This window comes from Perognathus longimembris, chromosome 6 (genome assembly GCF_023159225.1).
Source record: "Perognathus longimembris pacificus isolate PPM17 chromosome 6, ASM2315922v1, whole genome shotgun sequence".
Lineage (NCBI taxonomy): Eukaryota > Metazoa > Chordata > Mammalia > Rodentia > Heteromyidae > Perognathus > Perognathus longimembris.
Genome location: NC_063166.1, coordinates 26,466,502 through 26,483,635, shown reverse-complemented (window position 1 = coordinate 26,483,635; position 17,134 = coordinate 26,466,502). Strand labels below are relative to the sequence as shown.

General features: G+C 43.3%; 1 protein-coding gene across 2 annotated transcripts in view; it reads left to right on the top strand.

Moving 5' to 3' along the window:
• The window catches only part of Rnf182 (ring finger protein 182), a 47,703-nt gene that overhangs the window by 22,845 nt on the left and 7,724 nt on the right, over positions 1-17,134 (top strand). The window contains exon 1 of one of the 2 annotated variants that reach the window (XM_048348443.1): positions 3,353-3,466. The exons of the other annotated variant lie outside the window; for it this stretch is intronic. The gene's annotated coding sequence lies outside the window, so the exon portion shown is untranslated. Of the gene's footprint in view, positions 1-3,352; positions 3,467-17,134 lie in introns of those variants that run through there. 2 annotated transcript variants of the gene reach the window in all.

Sequence of the window (17,134 nt, the reverse complement as noted above, 5' to 3'; positions counted from 1 at the left end):
CGATTCCTCAGCACCAGATAAACAGAAAAAGCTAGATGTGGTGCTGTGGCTCAAGAGGTAGACTTGAGTAAAAAGAAGCCAAGAACAGTGCTCAGGCCTTGAGGACAAGCCCAAGAACTAGCAAAAAAAAAAAAAAAAAAAAGAAAGAAAGAAAATCTCTTTATTAGCCAGACATGGGTAGCTCTCACCTGTATTCCTATCTACTCAGGAGGCTAAGATCTGAGGATCACATTTTGAAGTCAGCCTGGGCAGAAAAAGTCCATGGGACTCTTATCTCCAATAAGCTACTCAGAAAAAGCCAAAGGGGTGGTGCTGTGGCTCAAGTAGTAAAGTGCTAGCTTTGAGAACAAAGGGGCTCAGGAACAGCACCCAGGCCTTGAATTCAACCCCTTGGAGTGGCAAAAAACAAACCCAAAAAACCATATATATCTTTATTGAGGTTTTCTATTAACTGAATCATTGCTGTTATATTTTTCCTCAACTTTTAAAACCTTTTCAGGAAAAGTTTTGTAAGTGCACTAATACCTATATGAAATCTCTGCTAAGTACATCTGGAGAGACTCAGAGTTTTTACTGACTACCTTATTTCCAGACTACACTTATTTCCTTCATGTCGTCTCTCTTTTTGTTGTTAATTACTGGCCATTTCGTAATGTGTCTTAGTGACTATGGATTGTGACTTACATCCCTATGACATTGATGTTAGTGTTCCTACCTAGGGATCTTTCCTGTGCCTGCTTAGCTTAAGTGTGAACTCAAGATTACTTAGAATGTATGCTCAAATATCTCACCAGGGAGCTCTCTCTCTCTCTCTCTCTCTCTCTCTCTCTCTCTCTCTCTCTCTCTCTCTCTGTGGATGTATCTGCATGTGATCTGGGAGTTCATTCAGTGTTCAGGATATTTCAAGATGTCACTACTGTCTTTTCTTTGATTGAGTGCTCTCTCTCTCTCTCTCACATGCTGAGGCTTGTACTCAGGCATTCTTATACTTGTTAGGTAGGTTCTCTACCACTTGCATCATACTGCTAGCCATTTTTCTCAGATTATTTTTGAGAAAGGATGTCAGTTTTTTTTTTTTTTTTTTTTTTGCCAGTCCTGGGCCTTGGACTCAGGGCCTGAGCACTGTCCCTCGCTTCTTTTTGCTCAAGGCTAGCACTTTGCCACTTGAGTCACAGTGCCACTTCTGGCCATTTTCTGTATATGTGGTACTGGGGAATCGAACCCAGGGCTTCATGTATATGAGGCAAATGCTCTCGCCACTAGGCCATATCCCCAGCCCTAGGATCTCAGTTTTGCCTGGACCAAATTGGACCATGACAGGTGGGATGATAGCTGGGATGACAGGTGTTTGCCACCATGCCTGAGTATTTTTTTTTTTCTATTGAGATGGGATCTTGTGAACTTTTTTTTTTTTTTTTTTTTTGCCAGTCCTGGGGCTTGAATTCAGGGCCTGAGCACTGTCCCTGGCTTCTTTTTGCTCAAGGCTAGCACTCTACCACTTGAGCCACAGTGCCACTTCTGGCCTTTTCTATGTATGTGGTGCTGAGGAATCGAACCTAGGGGCTTCATGTATACGAGGCAAGCACTCTTGCCACTAGGCCATATCCCCAGCCCCTATTTTTGTTGTGTTGTTGTTGTTCTGGGCTGTCTTTGAACTGCAATCCTCTTGATCTCTGCCTCTTGAGTAGCTAGGTTAAGTGTTAGCTAGCAGTTCTTGCCACCCACTGAGCACTGTATGCCTTGTTTGGGCTGTGATGGCCATGTGTATGTGAATGACACCTTCTGCTGCAGGTATGCTTAACATCTGGCTGTGTGGGAACCTTGGTTCTGTAGGAAGCTTGCAAATTGGAGAGTCTTAACATCTGGAACCCGTGTTTCCCACCAGGCTGCTGTGTGACCTGCCCCAATTAAGAATGTAATCTTGGGGCCAAGGAGCTGCATCTCTTACTGATAGCTGGTGACGGACATCACTTTAGCCATTCCTGTCAAGTCAGCTTCCTGTCAGTGGCATTAGATCTGCTGGTTCCCATAGTTGGCTTTTCATGCTAGTGACAGCAAAGGAGCACAGTGTAGTGAGCTGCCCTTGAGCAGCAGCAGGCCTGCGCGAGCCCAGGTAGGAGGTCAGTAGTTGCCATGTGAATGTGCTGCCTAGCTTGCTGTATGTGAATGTTCCAAAGCGCTGAAACAATAATCCACGGGTGGGTTTATGGTTTCTTTGTGTGAAGAGAGGATCTGCTGGCCTCCTTATTCCATCAGGCCAAGGCAAATCTGTTGCAGCTATTGTATTTTTTGAGTGCTCCAATTTTAATTCCGTTTTTTTCTTTCTTTTCTCTTAAAAATAGATTCCAGCTCTGCTGAGTTTCTTCACGTGTCATCTGTTTTCCTGAACATATTAATCTAACTTCAATATTTGGATCATTATCACAAGAGTACACTGCCATGCCTGGCCGGGCTGTGGGATTGTTTTTGTTCGTTTCAGTGCTAGGATTTAAACTGTGCTTAATACACACTGTGCTTTACTACTTGATTCACATCCCCTAACCTTTTTTGATTTAGTTATTTTTCAGATAGGGTTGTTTATACTTTGCCTGGGTTGTGTTCTGCCAAAAGTGTGTCTTCAGTATAGCTGGGATTACAGGTGTATATCACCATGCTGGCTTGTTGTTGTTTGAGATAGGGTCATGTTCACTTTATATTTCTCCCTGTGCTGGCCTCAAATCACAATGTGGTCCCCACAAATAGTAGGTATTACAGGCATGATCCACCACACCCAGTCTTGTGCTGTGCTTTTATGTGACTGGCAGCACAGTAAGTTTGTTTCCACCAACATTGCCACAGATATGAGTCCTGCATTGTGCTGAGACACTGGGATGTTTCTGGAACATCACAGGGCCACTGGTGTACATGGAGTCTGTTGTTGGTCAAGACGTGATTATGCAGCACATGGGAATTCCAGGCCAACGCCAAGTGGCAGAGCATAGGGTAGGAGTAGATCTCGGGTGGAGACCCCTTCTGGAGGAGCTCAGCCCACTTTAAATTCTTTCCTTGATGAGCTTATAAGCGTATCTGCAGGGGGACATAGAGATGCCTCAGGAAACACACTCACCTCTTTGGTTTTTATTTTCAGATATTAAAAAAAGTGTGTCGGGCTGGGGATATGGCCTAGTGGCAAGAGTGCCTGCCTCGGATACACGAGGCCCTAGGTTCGATTCCCCAGCACCACATATACAGAAAATGGCCAGAAGCGGTGCTGTGGCTCAAGCGGCAGAGTGCTAGCCTTGAGCGGGAAGAAGCCAGGGACAGTGCTTAGGCCCTGAGTCCAAGGCCCAGGACTGGCAAAAAAAAAAAAAAAAAAAGTGTGCATCTGTTATTCTTTACCAGAAACCCAGAGGTGGAAAACTGGAGTTGAAAATGAGAGCTGGAATTCTGCTCTCATCCCCTGCATTTTTGTGACATGCAAAGCCAGGTGAGAGGGGACTGGGGAGCTCAAGTCTGCCAGGAGGCTCGAGAAGCTTCGAGGGGGAGTGGGCAGCGCAGATGGCAGAAGACAGGGCCAGGGGACACAGTCAGTGCACTGGGAAGAAGACCATCCCTCAGTTCCAGGAAAGGCAGAGGAGGCCAAGGCGTCCTGGTAGGGTGAGGCTCAGTAATATCACCTGAGAGGCAACGTGGGCCAGAAGTGGCTAAGGGGAAGAAAGACCACCAGGGGGAGCAGGGAGAGAATATGCCAGGGGCTGAGAGAAAATGCAGACCACGAATCTCTATATATATCATATGAAGGATTACCATGGGATCTTTCAATATAAGCCAGCAATCAACTTTGCTCACATCTCCATCTCTATGATAGGTAGAATAACAGAAAGGAAAGGGGGAGGAGTGTGAGAACAGCTCACGGATGTAAGTGAAATGTGGATGGCCACTCTGGAGAGGGCATTGGGAATTTTTTCCCCACTTGGTACTTACTGGAAAGCGAAATGATGTTAAGTCAAATATCAGATGAGAGGCCAACTAAATGATATTGCAGTATAGAATTTGTCAGTTTTGCTTAACAACAGTGACAAGGATGATGCAGATTAAAAACATTGAGTGAAATTTCAAGAAAATCAAACTGTTTAATTTGAAAACCGTTTTTCTTACTTAAAATCAGTGATGCTCACTCACTGATTTTTAAGGCTACACAGAGACTATACTGTTTTATTGCACAGAAACCAAATGGCTGTTTACGGTTTGCCTTCTGCTGTACCTTTAAGGTAACCAAATCATTGATGAGGCAAGATTCTTCTTTATAGAAAGAAGCATTCCAGTCAATAAAGAATGGCAGAATTATCAGTTTTGACTTGCAGTCTTTTTTTTTTTTTCCTTTTGTCTGGGGCTTGAACTCAGGGTTTAGGCACTGTCCTTGAGCTTCTTTTGCTCAAGGTTAGCACTCTACCACTTAAGCCACACTTCCATTCCAGCTTTTTTGGTAGGTTCCCCCCCCCCCCCAACCTTTATTTTTAGTAGAGATAAGGAGTCTCACAGACTTTCCTGTCAGGGCTGGCTTTAGACCATGATTCTCCGATCTCAGCCTCCTGAGTAGGTCGGGTTACAGGTGTGAGCCACCAGTATGCAGCTTTCATTCTTTTCTTTCTTTTTTTTTCAGTCCTAGGCTTGAAGTCTGGGCCTGGGCACTGTCCCTGGACTCTACCACTTTGAACCACAGCTCCACTTCTGGTTTTCTGGTGGTTAATTGGAGATGAGAGTCTCACAGACTTTCCTCCCCAGGCTGGCTTCAAACCATGATCCTCAGATTTCAGCCTCCTGAGTAGTTAAGATTACAGGCGTGAGCCACTGCTACCCCAGTGTTTTGCAATCTTTAGTAAAACAATTTATATAGACCAGGAGCTGACAAGAAATGGCCTGTGGGAAGCATATGATTAGGTGAATTGTTTCATAGACCCTGGGTCATGTTCTCCATTTTTCCTTCTGCAGTGACAGAGACCATATTGTCATCCTCAAAACCTCAAATCCTATGTTTAAAATTCTTAATGTTACTAAAATCGCTAGACGAAAAGAGCAGGTAGGCAAGTGAGTAGGTATGGGCCAGATTGACATCAGTGCTCAGTGACAGAGGCTGGTGAGGTGTCAGGACCCTCCCAAAGCTGTGCTGTAGAAAGCATCACCTCTGAAAGTTCCTGGCCAAACGTGAAACACCTGAGCTAACCTCATATCCTGGCAGCCAGTTTAAGGTACATAGAAGCATCCAAAGAACAAATGTGACTGGACAGTGGGGTTCGGTTGGTTAGAATTCAGACTGGGAAATTCCACAGTGGATCCTGCAGTAAAGAAATTGCAAGTGGAAAAGAATAAAGAAGATAAACCTCTGGACTAAGAGAGGCCTAAGAGATTCATCAATTACATGCATGTATAGCCCTGGTATGGATTCTGATTCTAACCCCACCAACTAGGAAAACAGTTACAAGATGGTAAGATCACCACCATCTTGCTGACATAGCAGTTGCTGTGATGTTTTCTGGTGTGATCGTAGAATTATGCTTATGTTTTGTAAAGGCCCGTTTGTGGTTCTAAGGGTGCATACTAAGGTATCTATAGATAAAACAACATGACATCTGGGTCTTTGTTTGAAAGTAACCCAGTGGGAGGAGCAGATAAATGAAACAGGATTGGCCATATGTTGGTCATTATTGAGGCTCACTGATTAGCATAATGAGATGCAAAATACCATTTTCTCTACTTTTGAGCTTGTTTAAATTTACTCCCCAATAAAAGCATAAAGATAAAAGTCATTAGTGGAGTTTTCTGACTATTTTCCAACAGTTGTGCTCATGGGTGCTCTGCTTCTCACCCTGCCCACCCATCATGTGTATTTTGCTCGTTAACTAAATGTTTATTAAACACTTTCTGTGATGTGAGTCCTGGGCTAGGTGTTGGCCATGGCCTTAACCTTTGAAATGAACAATCTTGAGGCAGAGCCCAATAAATTATGGAGCAGTTACAGCTTTGTGTAAAGCTATCTCAGAGAGAGCCCACAGGGAACACAGAAAAGGGGCAGCTCCCCACCCCTGCGCTTCCCTCATCTCTGCTGCCTTGCCAGCATACTCTAATAAGGAAGAAATGTCCTTTCTATGTGACCTAACTTACCTCATGACAACGGGAAACATGAGGCTGCCCCGCTCCACTCCCCTCTGCACAGGATTGATGAGGGGATGGCTGTGTCAGAGATAGCAGCCTTCATTCATCTGCTGTCCTCTGGCTTGCTGGCAGTACACACACACACTCTCTCTCACACACACACCTACACACACACACACTCACATTCCAGGTGGCCTAATGGATGGAGAGAAGAGCCTTGCACACTATCTCCAGTGTGTGGATTCAGCTACTCAGACTGGGGAAACCATCAGGTGGGTGTCAGGCCCAGCTGAAATAAGTGGAAATGACAGTAAGGTGGTGGGGGAGGAGAAACAGCTTATAGACTGTCCACCACCTCAAGGACATCAGCCAGCTGGGGCCTGACACAAGTACCAGCAGCCCAGCACCGGTGTCTTTGAGGTTTTAGAACACTCTAGTGACCTCTTTTCGGCAAATGTTTTTGAAAGAATCATTTGTTTCATCTGATGGGTCCTTTGTGGAAGTTGTGGTGCTCAGGTTATTTTTGCCTGATGGGTGTGAGGGGCCCTCAGAGAGACCTGCTGGGTTCAGATGAGGAGCTTGGATCAGGGAGCTGGTTAAGCCACCTGACCCATGCCCTGTTACCCCAGATCCGAGGACGAGTCCAGCTTCACAGCCATTCTCTGAAAGAAGGCATGAGCCCCGCCATGTCAATGTGATACTGAGCAAATGCCTCATGTGATGACAGCCACGAGGGTAATGCCCCACATGAGGCCACAATAGTGGTGGTTGAGCCAGCCCCCCAGCTCTGTAACACATAGGCTGTGGATCTCAAGGAAATCCCTTAGCCTTTCTGGGTCAAAGCTTTGCATGCAAGAGATGAAGAGTTTGAACTTGATGGCTGAGTGTTCTCACTAAGCACTGCAGGGCCCTGTGACCAGGAACAGCCTTTCCCTTGGGGTTTGGGGCACCATAGGGATGGCGCTTGGTGACAGCTGAGAGTGTGTCTACCCCACAAAGGCCTAGTACCAGAGCTGTGCTTCCCTTCTCACTCCCTATCCTGAAGGCCGGTTAGATCTACGGAAGATGTGCCCCACAGCAGACACACACACACACGTACACACACGCATGCACACATACACACACTTGCACATGGGTGAGCATACAGGCAGGCACACACACATGCAAAACCTCATGTTGGTTGGTACAGGCAAGAGCTACTCAAGCAAAGCAAGCTGTGGTGCAACAACACCCAAGCTTGTGCTGAAGATCAGAACACAGTTAAAAAAAAAAAAGCTGAATTTGAATCCTAACCCCACCAATCCTCAACTATATGACCTCCAAGCCTCTATACTCCTGCCTATAAGGTAGGTCATCATACCCCATCACAGATCACCTGGAAGGAATAAGTGAAAACAAAGCTACTGGGTAATGGTTGAACCAGATTTTAGTTTCTTCTCCTTCAGCTGGCTTCAGACATTGAAGTCTTATAGCTAGGCCTGATTTCTACCCCATCTCAGGTTTCTGCCAGATTTCTACCCATACATCACCATCCCTTGTTCTGTTTAATAATGAACATTCTATCCTTGACCAAACTCCACAGAGTGAGGCTCCTCTGAGCCTTTCTTTTCCATAGATTTCATGCCAGTCCCGGTGAACTGCAACTCTCAGCGTAAAACATTTTGTCCACCTTCCACGCTAAGAGACTAGCACTAGCATGGTATCCATCAACTCAAGGCTGTATCTCTAGGAACTAGATGGCTTTGTCTCTTAAAATGCCTACCAGAGAAAGTTCCTCTCTCAAAATAAATTACTGTTTGTTGTAGCCAACAGCTGTTGGTAGTCCCAGGCCTCCCTTTCTACATCATCACTTTGAAAAACTTGCCCTTGTAAACCATTTCTTTCCTCTTTTGAGCTGTAGATCTCAGGGGAGAAGGTATAGCTCAGTGCTTAGCATTTGTGAGGCCCTGATTCTACCCCTAGGCCCCCAAACCATACAAAGGAAAGCCCTTGCTAAAATGAAGATCTTCTACCACTGAGTGAAGTCTCCTCAAGGTTCACATCTGTGACATGCATTCAGCCAAAGAGATGGCTCTGCAGTTACCCACTCTCCTTGGCAAGTAACAGCCTCACTTTGGTGCACACTTTGTTCTATTTACAAAACCACTTCCTGTCCAAAGAACAGGGAGAGTTTATACTCCAGATAAATACCAACTAATAAACCCAGATTGCCTAATCATACAGACGGGTCCTCCCCTGACATCCTTTAGTCTCTGTGCCCTGGCACCTGCCGGGTTCAGAAAGCCTTCTGCCTTTTGTTTATGTAGAGTTGAGCTCTGATTACACTACAGTCTCACTCCCCTACTGTAGTAGTACTTAATAAAGTCTGTCTTGCTGTTTCAACAATTGCCTGGTATAAAAGTTGTCATTAGCATTATTCATGTAACCAACATTTATTAATCTCCCATGCGCCAGGTACCCTACATCTGCCAATCAACAAGGCATCTCCTTCCTCCTACAGCTGGCAGTTCAGGGAAGGGAACAGGCATACATGCCAAGTACAGAAGTCACAGTACAATTAGACAAGTGCTGATAATGCAAGTTTTTATAGGCATGTTGCCTAACAGACAATGATACAAAGTCTTATTTCAGTGTTTCCACGAGGGTTAGACTGGGAAACAAGAGCTGGCCTCAGATTGTGATCCTTCTACCTATATAAACGTCTGTGTAGCTAAGCTAATAGTTTGTACTACCACATCTAGCTTATTTTATTGTTTGGGTTTTTTTGTTTGTTTTTTGCCAGTCCTGGGGCTTGAACTCAGGGCCTGAGCACTGTCCCTGGCTTCTTTTTGCTCAAGACTAGCACCCTACCATTTGAACCACAGCACCACTTCCAGCTTTTTCTATATATGTGGTGCTGAGGAATTGAACCCAGGGCTTCATGTATATGAGGCAAGCACTTTACCACTAGGCCATATTCCCAGCCCTCTAGCTTATTTGAGATGAGGTCCCAGTTTTGCCTGGGCTAGTCTCAAACTGCAATCCTCTTAGTCTTTGCCTCCTGAATAGCTGGGATTCTAGGTGTGTGCTATCTATAATTTTACGGTTTACTGTCTATTTACATGTATCTTGAAGCATCATCTTGTTTATTCAAGGACCAGAAAATTCCATTAATATAACATCTTTATTGACAAATACAGTGGTGGTGCTTATAGTTTATATGAGACCAGCCTTTCCTTGAAGAAAAGCTTCATGAAAAATTTACTGAAACAAAAAAACCATTCAACACATTGGACAGCAACCAAAGCAAGCAGGAGCTGAGAGGCCAAGGCCCTGAGGAGAAGGGAAATGCATTGAATTGAACTTGACATTCTTCACTGCTTTGTTCCACAAATATTTTGCCAATTTCTGTGCACACTTGGGGCTGAGAGGCCAAGAAGAAAGCAGCTCTTGGAATGCTTTGGCTCACTGTAATAGGCACTTAGAACTGTGAATGCCAGTTCATCCAAGCTGCTAGACCTGGAGGAGCCAAGATCCCAGAGAAAAGAGAAGCGAGGACAAGCAAGACCCACATTGCATACACATTGCCCTTCAAGGCTCCTCAGACACAAAAAGCTTGAGACCAGAGGAAATGGTGGGCAGGAGGGAAAAGATTAAGACCATACAGAGATTTACAGATCTGGGGGCAAAGAAAGAGTTCAGATTCAAGCAAGGAGAAAATTCTCACTTGGTACAGAAAAGTTCCAATTTGCAGGACCCCGAGATCTGAGCATCCAGGTTCGGAACCAGCCTGGGGCAAGAAAGCCTGTGAAGCACTTATCTGGAATTAGCTACCAAAAAAACCAGAAGTGGAGCTATGGATCAAGTGGTAGAGTGTTAGCCTTGAGCACAAAAACTCAGGGACAGCACCTATGCCTTGAGTTCAAGCCCCAGGACGGGCATTAAAAAAAAAAAAAAGCAGAATAAAATCTTTTGGGGAATCAGAGGCAGGAGAATCACAAGTTCAAGGCCATCCTCGCCTACAAAATGAGACTGTATAAATGAGACCAATAATATTCAGCATCGTTACCATTACCATTATTAATAGTAGTGATAAATACATTGTATTTAGTATTTATTAACCTTTTATTTTGGCTCTGGTATATGAACTCAGGGTCTCAGGTTTCCTGGAAGGTGTTCTGACGCTTGAGTCATGTCTTTAGCCCTTCTTTACTTTAGGTTATTTTTTTCAGACAGGGTCTTCCATTTTTGTCTGGCGCCCAGTTTGGATCACAATCCACCTACCTAGGCCTCGTGCCGAGCTAAGATTATAGATATGTACTACTACGTTGAGCTTTTTTGGTGAGATAGGGGATTGGGTCTTGGTAACAGTTTTATTTTTGTGTGGGATTAAACCACCCAAAAAGAAAAAAGAATTAAAATGTAACTTTTCCTTTTGATTTTCTTTTTTTCTGATACTCTTTGAAGTACCTAAGAGTTAAAATAACTTTCTTATCATTTACTCAAATGCTAGGGAGGACAGTCTGTGGTTTTCAGCCATGGTTTCAGGGTAGAATCATGTACTTTATCAATCTAATAAGTCAGTTACTCCTGTCTTCCAAAAGATAGGCCATCTCCTGGACTTGGGTGAAGTGAGGATCTGTGTGGTGTATTAGTTTCATTTAGTGAATGGACATCAAAATAGTTGACTCCTTCTGCCCAAGTTTACAATTGTAGAAGTGGTACAAAGAGCCTATGTTAGTGTATCAGTCAGGTTTCCATCATGATAATGAATATCCAAGATAATTAAGTTGGAAAAGATTTACTCTGTCTCACAGATTTGCATGTTCCAGTTTACCATCAGATAACTATGTTATTTTGGAACTGTAGTGGGAGAAGAGCAGGAAGCAAAACTCCTTATATCACAAGCCAGGAGCAAAGAGAAAAGGAAGGGATTGTGATTATGCATCCTCTTCAAGGGTATGCCTTCCACTCCCCGCCCCCCATAACTCAAGGGTCTCTCATTAGGTCACATCTCCCAATCATACCACTGTGGGACTTTGGGGGACCTTTAATACTCAGATGATAGCAGCTAACTTCATTAGGCATGTATCTTTTCTTTCTTGATAGGATTAGTGAGTATTTTAAACTTTGGCCAAGGGAAATGGTAGAAGAGGGAATTAATAGGGAAGAGATTAATGAGAGAGGATTGGGCCAATTTTAATAATGTCATTTTTCAGGCTGTATTCCTATTAACTTGTGATCTCCTTAAATTATAACTTGGTCTCTCTCAGGTAAAGCATCAAGTACCAAGGAAATAGTCTAAACCTACAAGGCATGCATTATTTATGTGTCCAATATAGGAGTTAGTGAGTTTTTACTATACCATGTAGTATTTATTACAATAGAAAGTAATTATTACAATGAAAAATTATTACAGCACTGCAAAATTGGCCAAATAGGTTTTACTTGTGTATCTTTGGATACTGTGTTCAATGCTTATTCTTTTTATTATTAGTTTAGGATACCGTAGCCCTTTAAAAAACATCAATGAATAGATTACTTCTAAATTTCTACTGATCTCCACATGGTCCATATTGGTGCAAAATATTTGTACCTAGATGCTTTCCCTGAGTTCTCTCAACAGCTTTGTTAGGCACACGCATTTCAGTGTGGTCAGAGCTGGGACCTGAGTCTCGGGGTCCTGACCTTCCAGTGTGCTTTCATCTCAAGAGTGGCTGCAAGCCTGGAGGGCTCCTGGTCTCATCTGGAACATAGATACCTGGACACAGGTGGAAGTACCATCCTGCTGAACATGTATTGGCTTAAATCTGCTGGCCAATAATGTAGCATAAATAACTGCTCCATAGACATGAACTATTAGTGTTCAGTACAGGTAGTGTAAGCAAAGGAGAGATGCAGACAGTGGCTCCTTTCTCAAGTCCAGTAGCCTAGATTTCTAGGTCCTTAAATTGGTACATCTCTATGAGTTGGGTGTGACTCCTATCACTTAAGGTTGGCTTGGATTGGATTGGAGTTGGGGTGGAGAGGGTTGAAGGAAGAGCTTTAGATTTCAAGGGACACTTCTGCAATGGTCTCACATACTGCCAGGAAGCAGTAAGGGGTGAAGGTGTTTCAGGTTCTGTTCTAGAGGAAGCTGTGGGTCCTTCATGAAGATCAGTATCTGATCTTTCAGGATCATTTGGTTGGAACTCTCTACTGTTGCAGAAAAGAATTCTTTTGAAGGAGCATAGCAAATACCTTAATTCTGAGGCTGTCACCTACATGGCATTCAAATATTGTCAGTGTTCCCTCCAGGAGCATTCCAGTCATTGGGATGAGTTTCAGAGACTGGTCAGCATACTGTTGTTAGTAATTATCAGTAGCAAGATGACTTCTGATGCTCTGGATAGAAGCCAACTTCTGAATCTCCAGGTGGGAAGACTGAACCTGTGCATTTAGCTTAATTTGAAATGCAAGTGCCATAATGGTAAGTTTAGGAAGTAGGGTTTGTGTGGGAAGGATTTGGTGTCAGAGAAGTGGCCAGTGTGTATAGTTCTCCATCACTGAACTGAAACACCAGTGGTCTGCCTGGATATTGAGAAGTGTGATGCTGTCAGTGCCAGAACATCGTTCATATGTTACCCAGGACAGTTATTAGAGAACTTAGAATGTCATCAAGTACATAGTGAAGAAATGAAAACGTTTGGAGTGATGCTCCATTTGGTACAAAAGGCATTGCACACAGAAGCAAGCCTTGAGCTTAGTATCTGACAACAGAAACTATAATGAACTTAATGCTTTAACTTGCAGCTGTTTTCTTGTTAGAGAGCCCTTGGAAATACAGTCTCATCATCTCAGGAGCACTGTGCATCAGATTTATTTTTCATGATGGAGGAGCATCTAGGAAGTGACAGCTGCAAACTTGGCACCTGTAATTTCATGAGGGGAAAACTATACTCTGTCCTGTTGATGGAGAATTAAATGGTCCATGGGCTCTGTGAGTGTGAGTTGGGCTCAATGAAAGTTTGAAGAAAATGACCACCCTAGGAATTCCTGGTCTGCAGAGGAACGCAGCACGGTGTGCAGGAGGGGCACACAGAGGGTCACAGTGCAGGCCTGTGTGACTCCCTGTATTTGATCTCCTTTGCCCTGCTTTCTTGCACTTTCCCTCCACAGGCTCTGGGTTCATGCATGTAAATTGTTTTTAATCCCTCTTGCTATTGTGTAGCTCATGGTATGCCTCTACCACTTTCTAGTTCTTTGGAGAGACTCTTAACAAGTTGCCAGAATAAATTCAATGGAAGTTCATTCCTAGAAGAATGTTTGAAAAATCTGTTAGACCAGTAGTTTCCCTTTTTTGCAAGTTGACTGTTGATTTTATTAGATTAAAACATTTTAAATTGTTATTATAAAGTTGATGTACAGAAGGGTTACAGTTATAAGTCAGAAAAAGAGTAAATTTCTTTTTGGACAGTGTCACCTCTTCCCTTGCTCTTTCCCAGATTTTCCCCTTTTGTCCCCACCCACAAGTTGTGTAATTCAATTTCAACCTAGTGTCCAGTGAGAACCAGTGCTGCTGTCCCTTTATTTCTGTGCCTCTCCTTATACTCCCAAAGATATATAAATGAACAAACAGGACAACAAGAACAGAAAACAAAAACAGCCAAAAGAAAAAAACACCCTCATTTCTATTTCCTGGAGTTCATCTGGATAAATATTACTTTGTATGATCAAATGCGCATAGGCATTATGCCTTTGCATTTCTCTCCTAAGACTATCTTAAGTTGGTCTCACTGTGAAGATGCCTCAAGTCTTGTATAATTTATTATGTTCTGGTGTATTTTTGATCCAGCTTCAACATATGAGAGAAACATGTGCCATTTGTCTCTCTGAGCTTGGCTTACCTCACTTAATATGATTTGTTCTAGGTCCATCAATTTCCCTGCAAATGACATTATATTGTTCTTTCTAATGGCTGTGTAAATTTTCATCATGTACAGTTACCACATTTTTTTTGTATAATATTCATCTATTGTAGGGCATCTGGGCTATTTCCACAGCTTGACTATTGTGACTAGTATAGCATAGACCAGTAATTTCTAACAAAAAATTGCAGGATCTATAGGTTGGGCAGCTTCAAAGTCCCTAAGAAATTCTACCGAGTAGGAGTTATTTCCATTGCCAAATGGGGCCTCCTTTCTTTGGACAAAGATTGATTCCAAATTAGTTTGGAAAAAGGCAATTTAGCCTGATGTTTTTGGTTACTGATGATCACAAAACAAAGTAATTGAAAATGTTAAAGCTTAAATGCCAGACAATTGGCATTTTGTTCGTTGGCTTGTGTGTCTAGAGGTCAGTATCACTGCTGGGCTCAGTGGGGCTGCAGACGTTGCTCTCTTTTGGAGTTACTCACTCAAACTGGGGCTGTCCCAGGGGTTCCACTGAGGCCTGGCACTCAGTGAGAGTTTCACTCTCGTGATGAGTGTCAGTGTTGGATTGTGTTTGGACTTTTGTGGCACTTCAAGAGTCCAGCCTGGGCTTCTGATGGGGTGGTTTGAGTTCTATGAGAGCAAGGACAGAAGCTTCCTGGTGCCATGAGGCCAGGGTTTGGTATCCCCTCAGGGTGGCTTCACCTCCATTCTGTTGGCCAAAGCAACTCCCATGGACAGCTTGGATTTAACGAGTGGGGCAGTGGAGTCTCCCACTTGTTGAAGAAAAAGTTACAGGGAAGACTTGGTGGTGTACTTTTGTAATTCCATCTACAAGGAACGGGAATTGTCTTAGTCTGGGGGTAGCCCAGGAAAAAGTGCATGACCCTATCTTGAACACAGACTAAAATTGCTAGAAAATTGCAAAGGAGTTTAATTCTCAGGGTCTCTCCCTCTCTTTCTTGCTCTTTTTCACCCTCCTCTCTTGCTCTCTCTTATATAAACACATACACACACGTGTACATAAAAGTGCAAAGCTTGGTTGCTCCGGGCTGTGAGGAATTACTGGAGTTATATTTGAACATGTGTTGGACACAGGACAAAGGATATTTATGTAAAGTGATCTAATTAAAAAATGAAAAGAATTATATTGTGAAATACTGTGGAAGAACATCCCAAGAATTCTGAGATTCAAATGGGAAGACTCCAAATAGTGAAATGAAAGTTTAAAAAAGTACAGATGTGCGGAGGGAGCTAGTGGCTCATGCCTGTAGTCCCAGTGATTCAGGATGCTGATATCTAGAGGACTGAAGACCTCCTGGGAAGAAAAGTCCTTGAGACTCCATTTTCAAGATAGCAAAAAGCAGGGATAGAGGCACGACTGAAGTGGTAGGGTGCCAGTCTTAAGCAATTAAACTGAGCATATGTGAGGCCCTGAGTTCAAACCCCCATACTGTCACAATAAAAGTACTTAGGAATGTTGTTTTTTGAGACAGAAACATAAATATTTTCAAATGACCTTTTAAACCCAACTGGTATATAGTAACACAATTTTGAATTATAATTTAAAACTTGAGGGGTATGTTTTAAGGAAAGATAGCCAGGGGAAAAATAGAAAGATCATTTTATTTCTTGGGTATCTGACAGTTTGCTGCAGAGGAAGGAAAATAGTAGAATATTTATAAGGGAGAATTCTAAATATGGATTTAAAAATAATATGAACTTAAGGATGAATATCAATTTACTACCTATCTTTATGTGATAGTCACCAAACATGGTTAGTACTGGCCACTGTTCTCTCCAAATTAAGCTTTTGTTTTCCTTTTTGTTGGTCATAGGGCTTAATCTCAGGGCCTGGGTGCTGTTCCTGAACTTTTTTGCTCAAAGCCAGGGCTTTACCACTTTGAGCCACAGTGCCACTTTTTGTTTTCTGGAGGTTAAATGGAGATAAGAGTCTCACTGCCTTTCCTGCCTGGGCTGGCTTTGAACTGCTATTCTCAGATCTCAGCCTCCTGGTGCCTGACTAAATTAAACTTTTATCAAACTCCCCACCTGGATAGGTTTATTTTGAAAAGCCTTCTCAGGAATTCTAGCTGGCAAGGATGCTGGGAAGAACTGACAGACCCCTGAGTATGGGAAACCCTGGAACACTGTGGAAGTTGAGGGTGAAGATTTGGGAGTACACAGTAACTTCCTTTCTGGACTGGGTAGTACTGAAGAATGTCACGTGGTGAGTCCTCCAGGAGGGTTAGAGTGCGTTGGGTGTGTCCTTGAGGCTGCAAGATGGAGGACGTCTAACAGGAGAACTGGAAACCACCACTCTATTGTGTGTGTAAGGGGGAGGAGAGTAGTGTGCTCCACAAGAAGCCAAGGAGAGCAAGATTCATCAGGGCAGACCTTTCCTGTGCCTGAGGCTTTGCAGTAGAGGCTGCTGGGATGCTGCGCCCTAGGTTACACTGCTGGGTGCCAGGGCTAGAAACCACTTTGTTTTAAGCACTCACAGAACTGCCCAGACCAGACCAAGACCCCACCAGTGTACTGAGGAGCATGATGGTGGCACAGCAAAGAGACGAGAGTTACTAGAACAGGTAGAATGTATGCTTCATGCCATCGCTTGGCAGCTGGAATCAGACAGCAACCTGACAGAAATAATAAGGGGACAAGGGGAGATGTCAGTGAAATTCAGAAAGACTGCTGGAGACAAAATGCATCCAATCAAATATTTTCGTAGATGAATTCAAGGAGAAGGTGATCATTCTGGAGCGAATTTATAACCTATTCGGTCAAGTGGAAGGAACTGAAAGCACAGAACCAAAATATGAAGGGAGGGAAAGTGGGAGAAAACAAGGGGGGGGGTAGCAATGTTTGACAAGAAATGTACTCACTGCTTTATGTACTGTAACCCTTCTATATAGCACCTTGACAGTAAAATTAAATTTTAAAAAAACGTGAAGGGATAGAAATCAGGGGAGAAAACAGACCCAGGAAATACAGCATGTGAATAAGAGGAGAGCCAGAAGGTAAAGAAAGAGCAGATGGAAGAAGGTCAATAATTAGACAAATGTAAAAACACAGATTTTCTGAGCTTAGAAAAATCAAGACTGGTCTGCAAA